Raw genomic sequence first — 19,063 nt, forward strand, 5'->3', positions numbered from 1 at the left:
TGAAATAAACAATTACTTAGCATGATATATATCATTTGAGCTTAAATTATTTCTAGAAATATATCTTATGTGATAAATGAGAATTTGCAAGTCTTCCTTCTCCAAAGATGGGAATGATTTGGGGAAAGTTGAAGAAGGACAAATGGAGAGGATTGGATTTCAAAGAGATCAGAAAGCATCATAAAGTGAATTACGCAGTGGCATGGCATGCAGAGGTCGAAATCAAAGGAACAGAAACTCACAAAGTAGGAGGAGCAAGTTCTGCTTCCACTTTCTGAAAAGAACCCAGTTTCTGGCTCAGAGGCTCTGAGTCCTGCAATCATGGGTTTTTCTCCAGTTTCGGTCAATTGACATTTAATCTTTCTCTTTCAAAGACTCTCCTCAGTGCGCTATTCAGGTCCTGATTCCTCAGACTGTAGATGAAAGGGTTCAGCATGGGGGTGACCACAGTGTACATCAGAGAGGCTGTTGAAGTTGAACGTGAGTTTTGGGTCACTGCAGAACTGAGGTACACACCTAGGCTCGTGCAATAAAATAAGGAGACCACAGAGAGGTGAGAAGCACAGGTGGAGAAGGCTTTGTACTTCCCCGGAACTGATGAGATTGCACGGATGGAGGAAACGATCTTGGAATAAGAGTAAAGAATGCCAGTGAGGGGGCCACCACCCAGCAAGATGGCAGCAACATAAATCACCACCTCATTGAGAAAGGTGTCAGAGCAGGCAAGTTGGACCACCTGGTTGAGCTCACAGAAGAAGTGAGGGATTTCCAACTCCATGCAGAAGGACAGGCGCAACACCATTAAGCTTTGCAACAATGCATATAAAACACTCACAACCCAGGACACCAGAATTAGCAATCCACAAAGATGGCGCTTCATATGACCAAGTAGTGCAGTGGGCAACAGATGGCCACGTACCTGTGATAGGCCATCACAGTCAACAGAAGAATGTCCAACTCTATAAGGAGTACAAAGAAATGAATCTGGGTGATGCTGCCTGCATTTGTGATGGCCTTGCTCTGTGTCTGGATGTTCAGCAGCATCTTTTGGACGGTGGTGGAGGTGAAGCAGATGTCCACAAAGGACAGGTTGGAGAGGAAGAAGTACATGGGCATGTGCAGGTGGGAATCTGAGATGGTGGCCAGGATGAGCAGGTTCCCCAGCACAGTGACCAGGTACATAGAGAGGAAAAGTCCAAAGATGAGGGGCTGCAGTTTTGCGTCCTCGGCAAATCCCAGAAGGAGGAATTCTGAAAGCTCTGTGTCGTTAATTTGTTTCATGTGGTTGGTGTGACGATGAGAGAGAGAGAGAAGGAGAGAGGGAAGATGCATTTCTACTGTTTAATTTCTATTTTCTCTCATTTTTATTCACAGTATAGTCGTCATTTTTATATTCATCTGAAGCTGGTCACCTGTCAAGGCATCACCTACACTTTTAAAACAAGTTTCTTCCCATCTCTCAGCATTTCCTCAGGAGATCATATACTCTAGAATTATACTGAGAAATCTCTAGTGTACTTAAAGAAAAAAATTTACAATGTCCTGGGAATAATCTAGAAAATATGTGAACAGTGCAAAAAAACCAATGTCCCTACAATCTAAAGATGGAGAAAATTATGAGCAAATTTTGAAAATTATATAACATGCCAGATAAGGAGATGATTGCAAAAAGAAAGAAAATAAGGTAAAATAGAAGAGAATAGATGGAAGTGTTTTTCTAAAACTGGCCTTTGGAGAAAAGAAAAGAAGTTGACAAATCAGATTTGAACAAAAAAATAAAACAAAAAAAGGCTGCAGGAAGACAGAGTAAGTGCCACAGGCTGTCAGGGAAGAGTGTCTGGCAGGAGGCAAAGACCATGCCAAGGCCCTGAGGAAGGTGCCCATTTCAGACATCCAAGGACAGTGAGGAAGCCAGTGTGGCAACAGGAAAGAGTAAGAGGGAAAGGGACGGCTCAGAGGGGGAGAGCAGACAGTGACCAGAGGCTGGGAAGGGAGCGGGGAGGGAGGACAGGGGTGGGCTAGTGGACAGTAAAAGCAACAGAGAGGACATGAAGTCTGAGTCTTCCACAGCACAGCAGGGGACTTGTTTCCCTTATGTTTCATTTATTTCAAAATAGTTAGAAAACAGGAGTGTGAGTTTTCCTGTCCCTCCCAATGACAAATGATGAAAGACATGAATGGGATAATTACACCAATATTGTCATTAAACATTGGCACATGTAGCAAAATGTCACACAGTCCACCATGAGTAGATGCAATTGTTATGTGTGAATTAAACATAGAAATTGATATAAAAAGGTGATTCTCCTTGCAATGTCTTTTGTAGGACAGCTTCCTTGGTGGTGTATGTCACAAGGTGTGATTACTCCTGGTGAGAGCAGCTGTGAGTGTGGCTCCTCAGATCTTAGAGCTGACAGCAGCATGCCGAGTTCACAGTGTCAGCCCCAGTGTTGTGTTTGTTAGCACTGCACGAGCATAGAAAGGCACTCTGAAACTCCTTTGATTTAGTTGTAAAATGTTGCACTAATGTCACACAGTGCATAAGGACCTGATAGGAGGCAAATGAGGAAACGTGTAGAAAATCTAATTTAACTTACAATAGGGGAAGAGTGTAGAGGGATGTGGACTGAAGACAATGAAAACTGTTCTGTGCAGATGCAAAGTCTATGAATCCATGAGAGACATCTGCTGGCTGGGCTCATCACAGCCTGTTCACAAGAGCCAAGATGTGGAAACCACCGGGATGTCCATCATGGGATTCAAAGGGAAAGAAAATATGTTCGTCAATTGGAGGTCAGATACAGAACACTACAGAATCATATTTAGCTAAGAAACAATGAATCCTGCTATTTGCAGCTGTGTACATGGAAACAGAGCGTGCTATCATTCATGTGTGGAAGCTAAAATCCTGGCCTTACACAGGAAGACAGTGGAATCGTGGTCACTGGAGACCAGATGTGTAGGAGGGAGGGGACAGAAGAAGGGCAGACAATAGCTCCCAAACTCTGAGAGCCAGGAGGAGCCAGCTCTGGGGTCTGCAGCACAGTAGGGAACTGTGCCCACAGCAACCTTCCACACACTTCACAGTAACTACAAGAGCCTGAAGATTCTCAGCATGTAGGAGTGACTAATGCTGGAAGAGAAGCAATGCTGACCACCCTGCCTTGCTCATTTCACCCTGCATGCATCTTCCAAAGTATTCTACTGTATCATGGAAATAGGTACAGCATGAGTTCAAAACTGTGCTGAATAAGAGCATCATATTCCTGTGACTATAAACTCATGTGATGAGCTGTAAGTCACTGGCATGTTGAAGTTTAGATCATAACATAGACCAGATGAGGCAACATTGCAGGCAGCAATAAGGAACAGAACATTGAAGAATTGTGGTCCCAGGTCTTCCTCTACAAGAGAACGACACAAACCCCATCTGCAAGTGCAGTTTATTCCACATGATGGGTATAACTTCTCTGTGACAATGACAGGAATCTCCATACGGCCTGTGATCTGAGATCTGTAAGAACATGAGGACAGTAGAAAATGAGAGAAACACATTGGCTAACAGACCTGACACCTTATTAATGAGGTTGTTTTAATTCAGCAAAGATGTTGAAATTAAAGACATCAGCTCTAGAGGATAAGAATGGGAAGAGCCCATTCTACATCAGGATCTGATTAAAGAACTGTAATTTCTGGCTCTGTGGCTTAGTTCCCTTGACCAGAGGCACTTCATGAAATCTGTCTCCTCTACAGCTTCCCACAGAAGAATCTCTTCAGATCCCCAGTTATGTCCTTAATCCTCAGACTGTAGATGAATGGGTTCAGCATAGGAGTGACCATGCTGTACATCACTGAGGCTGTTGCACTGGAGTGTGCAGCAGATGAGCTAAAGAACACTCCTAGGCAAGTACAATAGAATAAGGAGATGATGGAGAGGTGAGACGCACAGGTGGAGAAGGTTTTGTATTTACCCTGATCTGATGAGATCGTATGGATGGAGGACACTCTCTTGGAGTAGGAATAATGGATGCCACCGAGGGGCCACAGAACAGCAATCCTGCTGCAGAATACATACATCACCATGTCATTAGGAAAAGTGGCAGAACAAGCAAGCAGGATCACCTGATTGAGTTCACAGAAAAAGTGGGCAGTTCCAAATGGGTGCAGAAGGACGTCCACTGTGCAACAGGGAATTTAGGGCACTTGTGATCCAGGATGCCAGTACCACCAACACACAGAGTCAACACTTCATGATAACCTTGTAGTACAGAGGGTGATAGGTAGCTACAAATCAATCATAAGTCATCACAATTAGAAGGAAATCGTCCAAAAGTGCAAAGATTGTTATAAAGTAAATCTAAATGATGCATTCCTCCATGTATCATTTAAAATACAGTTGTATCAAATAAACTTGAATAAAAGAGTAGTTGTGAAAGTTGTCATTAACCAGCAGAGCAATTCCAAACCAGAATGTAGCAGATTATTCTAATTGCTTTCACTTCCCTTCCTTTCACTTATTGTAAGTGTTAACTATTGCTGCATAACAAGAACTTGTAAAAGCAAATGAGTTTACTATAATATCTTACAATCTAGTAGGAGTGCACAGTGATGAATAATTCTGAGCTCACCAGTCTCCTTATGAAGCTGTAGACAGTTGTACACACCATGAGACCCTCTGCCAATCTCTGCTGGACTTTCTGGTGCACTGGGGACACAGTTGATAGTTGACTAATCTAGGGTGGTTTGACTGGAACTGACTTCTCTTCCAGATATCTTCTCCTCCATCTGTCTGCCTAGGATTTGTCAGCAGTTGAGGCAGGATTCCAAAGTGTAATGGGCCAATTAATTAACTAGCATAGCCATCCCCTCAAAAAGGTTATTTTTTTGTTGGGAACATGTAAACTGTTTTCAGGTCCTTTCTTCTGTCTTATATGTGAATTTTTTACAAAGTCTATTGGAATGTGTAAGAATGGCTACCAGAGACTGGGAAAGAGCGGGTGGGGAGAAGCAGGCAGGTGGAGGTTGGAGAACTGGTACATAAAAACAGTTAGAAGAAATGAATAAGTTCTGTAAAATTCTCCGGCACAGGAGGTGAAATGTTCATAGCAACACATTACATATTTTATGAATAACTAGGAAAGAAGAGGTCAAGGTCTCCAAACCAAATGATTAAGGAGTAGATGGAGACATAATTCATGTTCATTTAATCAGTACTTACTGTGTAAACATATTGAAATCTTACACTGTATTCATAACTACATACAATTTTTATTTGTTAATTATATATTTTCTAAAATACATGAATTAACTTATGCTATACCTCATAAACGTGTAAAATGAAAAAAAATAATTTTAAAATAAAATATTTTAAAATGTGTATGTCAAAACATTGATAAGAAAATCTGAAACGTAGGGGAAAACATATGCCGTATATTGTGGAAATTTGCTTCATTATTGTGATCGTTTAACTCCCTCTATTTACCCGTTGCATAGACCTCAAATATGGTTAATGATATATACATTAAAAATATTATGCTAAGCGAATTAAGCCAAACCAAAAAAACCAAAGGTCAAACATTTGCTCTGATATGTGAATGCTAATTCACATAAGGGAGGGGGTAATGGAAGGAGAGTTACTTTATATTATGTACAGAGCATGAAGGGAGGGGAATGGGTATGTGGTTAGAAGAGGTAGTAGAGTGAAACAGATATTATACCTCATGTACATACGTGTCTGCATGACCAGTGTGATCTTACGATATGTACAATTAGAAGAATGAGAAATTACACTCCACTTATATATGATTGATCAGAATGATTAATAAATGCATTCTACTGTCATGCACAACTAATTAGAACAAATGAAAGAATCAAAAATAAATTAAATACAAATTAATGAAAATCCAAACTAGTAAAAGAGACATATGTGAATTATTTCAAAACCATTAGAATTTTTAAAGCAGCAGAAAAAATGATCCAAGTTCCTGGACCAGTGACCTAAAAGAATAAATACAAACATCTTAACATGAAAATGTGCTCAATTTCATGAATGCACAGAGAAAATCACATTAAAATAACTAAGGAAACTTCGAATGCCTTGCCTTGGTGTCTGCTTCCTTACTAAGACTGCTTACCCAGAGACAGAGCGTCACTGTGTTGGGGAGAATCCCAGAAGCAGGAGTTCGTGTCAGAGCTTCTGTTTCCCTTGACCTTGAATTTCACATTACCAAAGCTTCTCTAGAGCCAACTGCACCTCAGGTCTGGGAGCGTGGCCAGGTCCCTGCAGCCTGGTCAGGGTCCTCGTCATCATCCCCTCAGTTACATCAAGCTTGTTGCCTCTTGACCATAAGCTCCACCTCCTTGTGAAGCAGTGACCAGGGAAATCAGAACAGTGGATATAACATGGTCCAACACAGAGGCAAAGGCTGAGTACAGTTTTTAAATCTCAATTTACTTTTAACTGATATGAGGGTGTGCATGTCGATGGGAGTCAGGGTTTTACTTCAGCACATGCACAGTGTGCAGTGAATGGAACAGCATAAGGAACCTGTCCCTCTCCAGGTCATTTCTTTATGTTTCCAGGTTTGGGCTCTAATTGTTAAAGACGTTGAACATTATTTCATACATCTGTTGGTCAATTATATTTCTTCTTCTGTGAAGTGTCTGTTCAGTTTCGTGGGCCAATTCATTCATTGGGTTATTTTGTTTTTTGGTGTTAAGATTTTTGAGTTCTTTATATTCCTTGAGATTAACACTCTATTTGAGGTGTAGGTATCAGCGTGAGGTGTAGTATCAGCATGCTGCAGTGATGTAGCCATATCAATGTTTATAGCAGCTCAACTTAATAGCTAAACGATGGAACCAACCTAGGTGCCCTTCAAAATATCAAATAAAATTCAATATTACTCAGGTTTAAAGTAGAATGAAATTATGGCATTTTCTGCTAAATGGATGGAGTTGGAGAATATCATGCTAAGCAAAATAAGCCGAAACAAAATAGAAAAGGCTGAATATCTTCTCTGATATGTGAATGCTAATTCACAATAAGGAGGCAGGACTAGGGAAAAATAGAGTCACTTTATATTAGGTAGAGGAGAGTGAAGGGAGGAGAAGAGGTATGGGAAGAAAGGATAGAAGAGTGAAACAGACATTATTTCCTCATGTACACATATGGTTGCATGACTGATGTGATTCTACAATGTGTACAATGAGAAAACTGAGAAATTACACTCCATTTATATATAATTTCTCAAAATATATGAATTCATTCTATTGCCATGTACAACTAATTAGAATCAATAATTTTTTTTAAAGAAAGTGTAATAAAGTGAATGATGCTGTGGAAATGTATGTAGAGGTTGAAATCAAAGAAATGGAAACTCAGGAATAACATAGAAGAAGTAAGATTTGCTTCTGTTTTCTGTAAAAGAATCCCAGATTATGGCTCTGGGGTTCTGAGCCCTGCAATCATGGGCACTTCTTTAGTTTGACACTTTTATCATTCTCTCTCAAAGTGTCTTCTCAGAGCGCTCTTGATGTCCTTATTCCTCAGACTGTAGATGAAGTGGTTCAGCATGGGGGTGACCACACTGTACATAGCCGAGGCTGTTGCAGTACAGCGTGAGTTTTGGGTCAGAGCAGAACTGAGGTACACACCTAGGCTCGTGCAATAAAATAAGAGACCACAGAGAGGTGAGACTCACAGGTGGAGATGGCTTTGTACCTCCCCCAAGCTGATAAGTTTGCATGGATTGAGGACACTATCTTTGAGGAAGAATAAAGGATGCCAGTGATGGAGCCACCAGCCAGGAATACTGCAGCAAAATACATCATCACCTCATTGAGAAAGGTGTCCAAACAGGCAAGGTGGAACAGGTGATTCAGTTCACAGAAAAAGTGGGTATTTCCAGGTCTTTGCATAAGGACAGCTGTAACACCATTAAGCTTTGCAACAGTGCACTTAAGACAGTTATGAACCAAGACACCAGAATTGGCAATCCAGAGAGTCTGTGGTTCATGATGACCATGTAGTACAAGGGGTGACACATGGACCCAAACCTGTCATAGGTCATCACAGAAAGAAGAGAGTTGTTCAACCTTGCAAAGAGTACAAAAAAACTGCATCTGGGTGATGCAGCCTGCATAGGTAATGGCCTTGCTCTGTGTCTGGATGTTCACCAGCATCTTTGGGATGGTGGTGGAGGTGAAGCAGATGTCCACAAAGGGCAGGATGGAGAGGAAGAAGTACATGGGCGTGTGCAGGTGGGAGTCTGAGATGGTGGCCAGGATGATGAGCAGGTTCTCCAGCACAGTGACCAGGTACATGGAGAGGAAGAGTCCAAAGATGAAGGGCTGCTGTTCTGGGTCCTCTGAAAGTCCCAGAAGAAGGGATTCTAAAGCTGAGTATTATTCCCTGGTTCCATACACATATGACTACCAGAAACAAGAAAATAGCATTTCACATAGACTGTTATTACTTATATCATTAAAATGAAACAATACATATTTTGCTGTAAAGAAATTAATTTTAGTGTTGGGGTATATTTCAATGGTGGAGTGTCTGCCTAGCATGCACAAAAAAGTAAACATAAACCAAGGGAAAGGAAAGAAATAATCTTCTATATAATGTGTATGGATCTTGTTCCCCAAGGAATCCTGTACCACCTCTGAAGACGAATCCCTATTTCAGTCTCAAGGTTTTGCTAGGAAGTCATGAATTTCAAGATTCTAAGAAGAAAGTTTTCATGAACTTGAAAAATAAATATCAAACCCCCTGATGAACATTTTGGTTGTTTCTGTATCTTGACTAATGTGAATTGTACTTCAGTAAACATGGAAGGACAGATATCTCCTCTATAAACCCATTTCATTTCTTTATCTACATATCCAGTAGTAGGATTGCTGGATCTTGTGTTAAATCTGTTTTAATATTTGTGGAACCTCCATATCACTGTCCATAAAGACTTCACTAGTCTTCATTCCTTCCAACTCTGTAAAAGGATCCCTTTTTCTCCACATTCTCACTGGCCCTGATTATCTTTGGTCTTTTTGGTAATAGCTCTTCTAACTAGAGTGAAGCGATATTCTACTATGGTCTTCATTAGCATTTCCCTGATAACTACCAATTTTGAGCATTTTTCATTTGGCTATTGGCCATTTGGTTGGGGTACAGATACGCAGTGGAATAATATTCGATTCTTAATAAAAAGAGGACTCTTGTCATTGGACAACATAGGTGAACCTGGGGGACATTATGTGAAGTGAAATAAGCCAGGCACAGCACACTAAAGCAGCATGGTATCATTCCTATTCAGATTCTGCAAAACATGCTCTCGTTGAAACTCAGCATAGCATGATGTTCACCAGAAGCTGAGAAGCATTCTGGGGCCAAAGGGAAGAGGAGGATTTTCTCAAGGGGAGCAAGTTACAATTAGAGAAGAGGAATGACATCTGGTGTTGTACTGCACAGTCGGGTATTATAGTTAACAATTATATGTTACATACTTTAAAATAGCTAGAGGGGAGGATTTTGAATGTTTCACTACACAGAAATGATGGATATTATAGGTAATGAAGCTAATTACCATTATTCAATGATCACACAATTTATACATATAGGGAAACATAAAGTTATACCTATAAATTTATAAGTTCAACTATTCCAGGCACTGTATCAGTAATATGTATAAGGCACAAAACAATAGTTCATCTTACCCAGAAAGAACAGAAGCAAAAATTTTTAAATTGACTAAATAGTGCAATGGGTATTCGGAAGAAAACAAGAGTAGATAGCTTCTTCTACTTTTATAACAATTCATGGAAGATCAGCAAGAAAACTGCCGTCTAAACTGGAAGGAAGACAGGTTAGGAGCCACAAGTTGTCCTCAACAGTTCAGTGCTCATTGGGGAAAGGTCAATGCAAAGGTCCTGAGGAATGTGCCTTTTGCAGAAAACCAAGATTAAAGAAAGCCCTTGGTGAAGAGAAGGAAGAAGATTGATGAGAAATGGTGTCAGAGAATGTTGAGGAATGAGGTGACCTCATTGCTCTGAAGGTATAACGTACAAGGGCTTCTTCCACACCCTGGGCCTCTTGCACTTACATTTGTTGCAAAGACATTTTGTGAATTTCAAAGGATTCCCTCCTTACTACCACCTGAGGGTTAAGATCCAACCTCTAACTACTAAATCACACTGAAATATATAAGCTCAAGTACCCTTTCTCTGAGAACTCCACCAGGCACATGCTCACACACACTGAAACACACACACACACACAAATAGGAACACACACACACTCATAAATAGATACACACAACAGTCTCGTGGTCTTATTTCTCCCACGTTCTCATGATCTTATTTCTACCAAGACCTCTCGATCACACTGACAAGGTTATAAGTGCCGACAACCCAAGCTGAGATCATCTTTTCCCTAAAGAATGTGGCCATGGTAACTCGAGATTCTGCTTGATGAACTTTCCATGAACAAATGAACAGAACTCCACTTCAGCCTGGTCCATCTTCCCTGTACTTAAGAAAAAGTAGAAGAAGCTGTCCAGAAAACAGAAGGAGAAAGAGAAACAGAGAAGGATATTGGAAGTGGGAAGAACAGGCAAGAGAAGGCCAACGAGGTAGAGAGAAAATGAAGAGCTGAGGGCAGAGACAGAGAGAGAGCAGGCTGGACCTCAGGGTCACAGGACCTAGCGGGCCCAGGTGCTGCCTGGACCTCAGGGTCACAGGACCTAGCAGGCCCAGGCGCTGGCTGGACCTCAGGTTAACAGGACCTAGCAGGCCAGGCCCAGGCGCTGGCTGGACCTCAGGGGAACAGGACCTATCAGGCCCAGGTGCTGGCTGGACCTCAGGGGAAGAGGACCTAGCAGGCCCAGGTGCTGGCTGGACCTCAGGGGAACAGGACCTAGCAGGCCCAGGTGCTGGCTGGACCTCAGGGAACAGGACATAGCAGGCCCAGGTGCTGGCTGCTTCTCCAGGAAGGAAGCCTTCCTTGGTTCCAGCAGCTTTCCAAACACACTTACACTCCCTGGGTGTGCAGGAAACACCCATAAAACAGCAAAAACAAATTTGGCCAAGACCAAAGTAGTGACTTTGCTTTATTTAAGCTACTTGTTAAATGTTTTCATTGGTGCATTGAAGTGATACATAGCATTGCAGTCATTTTGACACAGTCACACAGCCATGGAAAGTAAATTGATCCACTTGGGTCTCCAGTATTTCCCCTTTCCCTCCTCTCCTCCCTCCCATTCTTCTCCTTCCTGATGTCAAGGCAGGTGAGAGATCATACATGTCAAAAGAAAAAAATCACCAGGGGTTAAATTGTTGATCCTCATCTCTGGAAATTAATATCCGTAGATGGAGTGGGTTATACCCATTACATCACCCATGTGATGCTGCTACTGCTATGAGCTAGAGTTTCATTGACTTTATTGTCATTTTGCCCACATATGCTTTAGATTCATCAGTAGCATAGAACCAAGAAATCAAAGAGCTGTTTCACAACTCCTACTTACAGAACTGGAAGAATATCTAAAAATGTAACTTCTCCTCTTTACTCTGCTCTTGTTCATGTATGTAGTGGCTGCCCTGGGAAGCCTGTTCATCATCTGGTTGTAAGTTCTGACTCTCATCTCCAAATCTCCATGCAACCTCTTCTTTACTGAAATATGCTTAAACACATGCAAAATCTCAAGGATGCTAATGAACATCCAAGCAGACTCAGAACATCACCTACCCAGGTTGTCTCCTTCAGATTTTCCTTGTTCCAGTTTGTCGTGTCATGGTAAACTCTCTCATTCAGCAATGGCCCATGACCAATATAAGGTCCTATGTTGCTCACTACTGTGTATGTTCATAGTGAACTTCTCACTCTCTATAAAAATGCCTTAGTCTCTGACTAAGCTCCTTGGATCCCATGCTGCTCAATCTGATGGTACTGTGACTGTCCTTCTGAACAGACCTGGAGATGCCCCACTTCTGTGAACTGTCACAGGTCTTTAGGTCTGAGTGTTATGATACCCTGATCAGTAATATTTTGTTCTTTTTTTTTCAGCCTCTCATATTGAACAGTAGTTCCTGTCCTCAATCTTTTTATTATGTACTCAAATTGCACATTCTCTTTTGAGAATGTCATCAGCTGATAGAATATACAAGGGTTTTACCACCTAAATGTCTCTTCTCTTACTTGTTTTCTTACTCAGTGGAACACCTTTTGGCATTTACTTTTGCTTTTTAGATAGTTGTAGAGCCATGAAGACTTTAGTGGTTTCAGTGATGTATTCTATTGTCTCTCACCCCATTATTTACAGCTGAGAAACAGAGACACAAAGGAAGCCTAAAGGAAAATATTTAGTATAAAAATATTTTTAGGTGATTGTAATCATATTTAAGCTAGATTTCCAGGATATATATAAGTGACCAATGAAGCTTTCATGTAAAACTTTTTAATTTGCCTTTATGAAGAAGACCAATTTCTGTGGAGAAAGATTTTACTTTTTGGAGTAAATCTTCTGTCTGAAAAAAAAATGGAAGAAGATGAAAGCTGGCAGGTTTAAGGGTCATGAATTCTCTACCAGCAGAGGAAGACCCTCCATAAGTCAAACTCATCTCTGTGGGTGTGGAAATGAAAACAATGGGATTCTCATGTCTCACAAGAGAATCCAAAGAGTACCCAGCTAGACCATCACTGGGGCAGGAGATGGTGGGAGGGAACAGGGAAAAGTGTTCAGCACCACAATCCCTGTACAGCTCCATGCTTAGCTCCCATTGTGTCTTTTCCAGAGCAGAGTTTCTCCACTGGTGTCCACAGTGAAGATTGTGGTGGGTCACCTGAGCACTATATTCAGATTCATTGATCTCACCTTAAAACTACTGAGTTTGGATCTTTGCAGAGATGTCTGAAGCATATGCTGTATAAAGAAGTACTTCTCAAATCTGAAAAGATATAAGTGAATATTTAAAGAACAGGTAAGAATAGTTATTAATATAGCTTCGGCCCCTTTTGAATCAGTTAAACATACACCTAACTCATGGTGCTTCCATTTCACTCCTCAGTATTTACCCAGGAGAAATGAAAACATAAGTCTAAAAAAAGATCTATACATGAATGTTCATAACAGTGTTGTTTGTACTCAACCCAATTGTTAGCAAAAGGTGAATGAATAAGCAACACATGCAACTTTCAAACAATTGAATACTGCTCAGGAAATTAAGTGAAAAACTGTAGACCTAAGACAGTTGTTGGGTCAAAAAACAAGTATGATGAAAGAAAAACAAACAAAATCTACAAAGGAACATAAGAAAACTGGAGATGTAACTACAGTGATATAATACTTATCCAGGATGTGAAAGTCAAGGGATCAATTTTTATATGGAAAAAATGGGCAAAGAGACAGAAGTAAATTTTGGCTTTTGACAGACACATCATTCTTGAGTTTGATGATATCAGATCTATTTATTTCTATCTATATGCATATGTATATATATGTATATATTGTAGAGATACTTATCTATGTACCTACATGTCTCAATATTGAACTCCATGTTTATACAAATGAGTAAAAGTATGCATTTTAATTATATGCATTTATTGTATATCAATCATACCTCAATAAGGCTGTGAACAATGTAAAGGCATTTTGTATTTGATTACATTTGATTAGTAACATTTGATTAGTAAAGATTTTTTCATCTATTATTAGTAACTCTTTGATGTAATATGGAAGTTAATAAACAGAATAAATATTCATGAAACATACATAGTAATATCCATAGTATTGCTATGAAATTTTATTTTATTATTTTCTTGAATTTTTAGCATACATTTATTATCACATGAATTTTTACAAGTAAAAATGAGCTATATTTACAGACTTAAATATCATATTTTTCTATTGTTATCAGAATGGAGTTGCCTTAAATTTACAAAAATAGGAAGAAAATAATCCAATAACAGAAGGAGAATGTGTTGAGGTGTATGTGATGCTTGAATTGGGGTTGAACCTAAGCAGGTAGAGGGAAGAAGACATCTGCTTAGCCTCTCCATGTGGGAGAATCAATCAAAGTAAAACTCTTCATCAGTCAGGTTTGCTCTTAAAGATTTTGTTGCCATATGATTGCATAAGATTAAAAGTGTTTGACTAATTAGGACCTTTGGATATTGAAGTTCCAAGTGTCACAGAAATGGCAAACTTTCTGCCCATGACCACCCACTCAACACCTGCCCAAGGGAGAACACAGCTCACCTGGCCCTGGCCTCAGGACCATCTTATCTGCCCAGGAGGCAGGTGCTGCCCTGTCTCTCTGTGTTCCCTGAGAACAGATCATTCATCTTTCTCCTCTATACCCAGGGATGAACTGAATGCTGTTCCTCAGTGATGTCACCCAGGTAATAAGAAGTCTACCAGTTTGTGATTTCCCATAGTGACAGGTATTTTTCTGCTTACTCATTCCAGAACTGGGTCACCTGTGAGTTGTCTGTCTGATTCTCCATCATCTCCATGTTCATTTGAGGCATGCACCAATATTTGAGTAAGTTGCATTCTACTAATGTCTCATTCCAACCTTAAAGTCCAGGGACTTTTAAAATTCTAAACATCCGTTAACTCTTGCTCATTTTGAAGGATGTTTTAGAATTTCCTAAACTTTAATTTATCTGGCAAGTGTTAAAGTACATGGCCAGTTTATTTTTATTTTTTTCCTTCCTGGATCACAATACCCTTTTGTAGAACAAATACCTGGCTGACACTATTTCCTGTTTAATAATATTCTGAGAAATAGCCACAAAGAAGAAAAAATTATGGTATTTGCTAGAAAATGGATGGAACTGGAGCATTATGCTAAGTAAAATAAGTCAGGCTTAAAGTCAAGGATGGAATGTTTTCTCTAGTATGTGGAAGCTAGAGAGTATAAAAGGGATTAAAAAGGAAACAAGAAAATATAAAGAAGACCAATGGAGTAGAAAACGGGGATTTGGAGAGAGGGTGGTGGAAAGGGGAAGGGGAAGAACTGGGGAAAAATTGAACCAAAATTATGATAAGTTCAAGTATGAAAATACCACAATTAATCTCAAATTTGTGTATGATTATAATGCACTAACACTTAATTATAATAGCAGTAGAAGGGGGACCAATGTAATGGAGTCAGTGGTTCAGGGGAAGAGAGGATGCGAAGAGACTATATACTGGTCTGCCTTATTTTCTCTATTAACCTATGAAATTTGAAAAGGGAGAACAGCACAGAGAAACACAACAAGTAAACATGTATGCACTCTTCCAAAATGAGGCTGTTTTGACCCTGAGCCATCAGAGCTTTACTTTAAATAACAAAAGAGCACGCATAATTTTAATGGACCCTGTAGGTCCCTCTCCATTCTCTCTGCTTGCAGATGCAAACATGGTCTTAATGAGACTTCACATGATCTTTTAAAAATTTTACACATTGCATACTATTACTTATGTGCATGCTTGCATTTCACATGGCTATGCATATGTACGTGTGTGTAAGTGTAATATATACAGTTATGTATACACGTGTTGGTTTACATATGCATTGTACAATGAGTACTGTGCCTGTGTGTTCATGTATGTGTATGTGTGCGATGTAAAAGATGTTAGAAAAAAGTAAGATCATTGCAGCTAATTAAGCAGAGATAATGTACCAAGATTAAAAAGTGTTTAAACTTATTGTTTATAAACTACTCAGGGGCAAATGCCATGTTATTTGTAAGGTTTTAAAAGGTAGAATAAGACATATGTGAAAACAAAAACTATCAACTAAATCAGAGAATAGTGATTAAGAGGTATTGGGAGAGGTGTGGAGGAGAGGGGAATGGTGTTTGTGTTTGATGTGTGCGTACTGTATGCATGACTGGAAATATCATGTAACCCTGCTAATAGATACAACTGGTATGTGTGATTTTTAAGGGAAAAAGCAAAAGAAAAACAAATATATGGTTTACAGATAGACTCACTCAATTTTTTAAATGATGGGGAGAATAATCAAGATCAAGTTCAGTAATGTGGTTCCCCTGAGGAAGGGAATTCATGATACTCAGATGATAAAGAATATGCAAATATAAGATGTGTTATTTATTTCTTAATGATATATAAAATGGCAATACATTTACTATAATGAGTGGTGAATATTCAGGCTTTGTTCAGTTTTGTTTTTATTTATTGTTTATTTTTTTTATTTAATTTTTTCAGATCTGCTGAGGCTCATTCTTATTTTTGAACTGCATTTTGAATACTTAAAATGTTTTATAAGAAGTTAAATTTTTAATATCTGTAGTATTATAATTGTTACATTTTACCATGCTGTAGATGTATTGCTAAGCAATATATATTTTATAGTTACATAATTTTTTTTGCTACATCTAGGTCTCATTTATTTATTTTAATTGACAGACCTTTTATTGTAAGTTCATAAGAAATAAACATTGACATCATGATGTCCACCAAGGTGTTCACTCTTCATGCTCCTCTGTGGATTTTGCTGACACTGTCTCCTGTCCTCCAGTATTCGTGGGGAGAGCAGATGGAGAGTAAGGGAACCAAGACTTTGATCTAGCATACATGATTGTCTGTAGCATTCTATGATATATTTAAATTTTAAAACTCCAAACAGCACAGAATGATAGAGAAAATAAGCACGAACACATGCTGCCAGATTTAACCAGATTTTTTCCTAAAATAACAAAACTATGCTCATTGATACACCATATGCTTCACATTCCTCTCCATTCTTTTCCTTTTTCAGAGGCAAACACAATCTCAAACCATCCTCATATGTTTAAATTGATTCATGCATTACAATCTTTATATTGTGTATGTGCATAGGGAATGCATAATAGAAATGCCTCTTGGTAAGAGAAAGCATAAATAAGTAGTGAATTAATGAAATATTGGAATAGAGTAAGGTAGTTATGCTAAAGAAACAGAGAAAAATATGCAAAGACTAAGAGATGATTAAAATATTATTAGAACAATTAGAACAATGCCAGGCTCAGCATGCAAAACTTTAAGATACAGGATGGCAATGTGATTTGCTGTTGCTGCCCGTGGCAACAATCCCACGGATATTTGTTACTGCGTGCAGCAACAATAGCGTGGGTATTTATCGGAGGTGAACTGGAAATAAACTACTTCTATTTCTGTGCTGTCCTTGCTTGCTTTCTTATTCCCTAGTTTATTGAGGAAAAAGAGGCTTGCTTGATTTTAGAGGAAGACAAGCTTTGAGAGAAAGATAGGCTTTGCATATATAGGAAGTTTTTAGAGAAAGACATTTTTCTACACTTATCAGAGATCTATTGCTTCTTAGAGTTCTGCTGCTTCTTCTTAGAGGTAGGTCCTGCATCCTGTGAACTAGGTGATATCTATCTGAAGTGCTTCTTAGTGGTGTGTCCTGTATACTGCGATATGTGATCTATGACCTAGAGATGTGTTCTCAGTTCTCCACTCTACGATCTGCCTGCTTCTTACTACTTGCTGCTTCTTCTCTTTGCTAGTTGCTTATACAAGGTGCTTCCTATAGGTGTGTGTCTTATATACCTAAGGCAGTCAATCAGCTTAGGATTAGCACAATTGAAGCATGCCCCTTGGTACCAATCAAGAAAGAATGAGGAATATCTGTTGACCACTAGCACAAAGGAGACATTAAATAATCAGGCAAAAGTAGATCACCATGTTAACACTAACTATGCGCCACCTCTTGGCTCAACGCCAGCCTCATCTGAGGGTTACCCAAACATGTCTTCTGCAATTTGCAGAGGCAATCGCTCAGAGCATTGGAAGCCTGGGGGACAAGGGGTCAACTGCAGCACAGCACAGTTCCTTGGGGAACACAATACACACAGTCTTCCTGTGATTGTAGATACAAAATAAATGAATATTTTAATGCAAACATAGCATTATATTTTAATTTGATGGTTAGTGGTGGATACTTGGCTGTTCATTGCTATGTTTTGAATAGCTCATATATTTTATAAAAAATTATAATGTTATTGTCAATGCTATTTTTAAACTTACTTAAATTTTGTTATGCTGCTTGTGTCTTTTAAGAAAATTTTCTTGCTTATCAATTTTCTATTTGTGTTGCTACATCCAGCTTTTATTTATTTTATTTCTAGATGTATTGTTATATGCACAGGAGAATAGAGATATAAACATTAAATATAATAGATATTCATTGAATCATTTACTTTTCCTGCTTCTGCATATGTGTGAGATTCTTGGGGTAGGGGGAGATTTAATACACTGATTCTTCCCTGAAATTGGCAGTTATCAACAAAAGATGCTCCATCTTTCATCTTTATACATTTGTCCCGTCCATCACTTCTCATCTACTATGATGGGTACAGGCACTCTGGTCATGTCCACAGCAGAAGCAAGTAACAATAACAATATTAAGTGTCATGGATAACTAATTAAACAAATTTAAAAAGAAATAAACATAACTTATCAACAGGGAAAAAAAAGAATGTCTCATATCAAGCCCTTCCCCAAAGGTTTCCTCTTTGTGCATCCTCATAACATTCCCATGGAGTCTCTTAATGGCTCTGGTTATACAGATGTGGACACTGAGTCTTCTCTCACAGTGGAAAGTGTTTCACTGGTTGTGAACCAAGCACTGAAGCCAGAGTCTAACTTGGTTGTGTCTACCTTAAATCCTGACTAACACTGTTTTTGTTACCTAAAAGTTAATATAGTTTGGTTTTGATTTTCCTGATGGTTGGAGGCTTAGGAAATTTTCAGTGTTAAGACTGATATATCACTTTCTATTTTATTTCTAATCATTGGTACAATGTGGAAAAGTGTGAGCATTCCAATAAAAATTCCAGAAAATCAAGTAGGGTAGAAGAGAGTAGGACAGAAAGAAAAATGTTTAAAGAAAAGAGAGAGAGAGAGAGAGAGAGAGAGAGAGAGAGAGAGAGAGAGAGAGAGAGAGAGAGAGACTAGCAATAATATCTTCACAAAGTTTATGTGAAAGTTTTTCAAAATAATAGACCCTGGCACACCTACTCTGTTCCATCATCTTTTCTTTTCTCCTCAGCAAC

General features: G+C 39.1%; 1 pseudogene; it reads right to left on the minus strand.

The window, feature by feature from the left end:
* Positions 1 to 343: 343 nt before the first annotated feature.
* On the minus strand, positions 344 to 6,307 carry LOC124968106 (olfactory receptor 1571-like; annotated as a pseudogene).
* Between the last annotated feature and the right edge of the window lie 12,756 nt (positions 6,308 to 19,063).

This window comes from Sciurus carolinensis, chromosome 17 (assembly GCF_902686445.1).
Source record: "Sciurus carolinensis chromosome 17, mSciCar1.2, whole genome shotgun sequence".
NCBI classification, from domain to species: domain Eukaryota; kingdom Metazoa; phylum Chordata; class Mammalia; order Rodentia; family Sciuridae; genus Sciurus; species Sciurus carolinensis.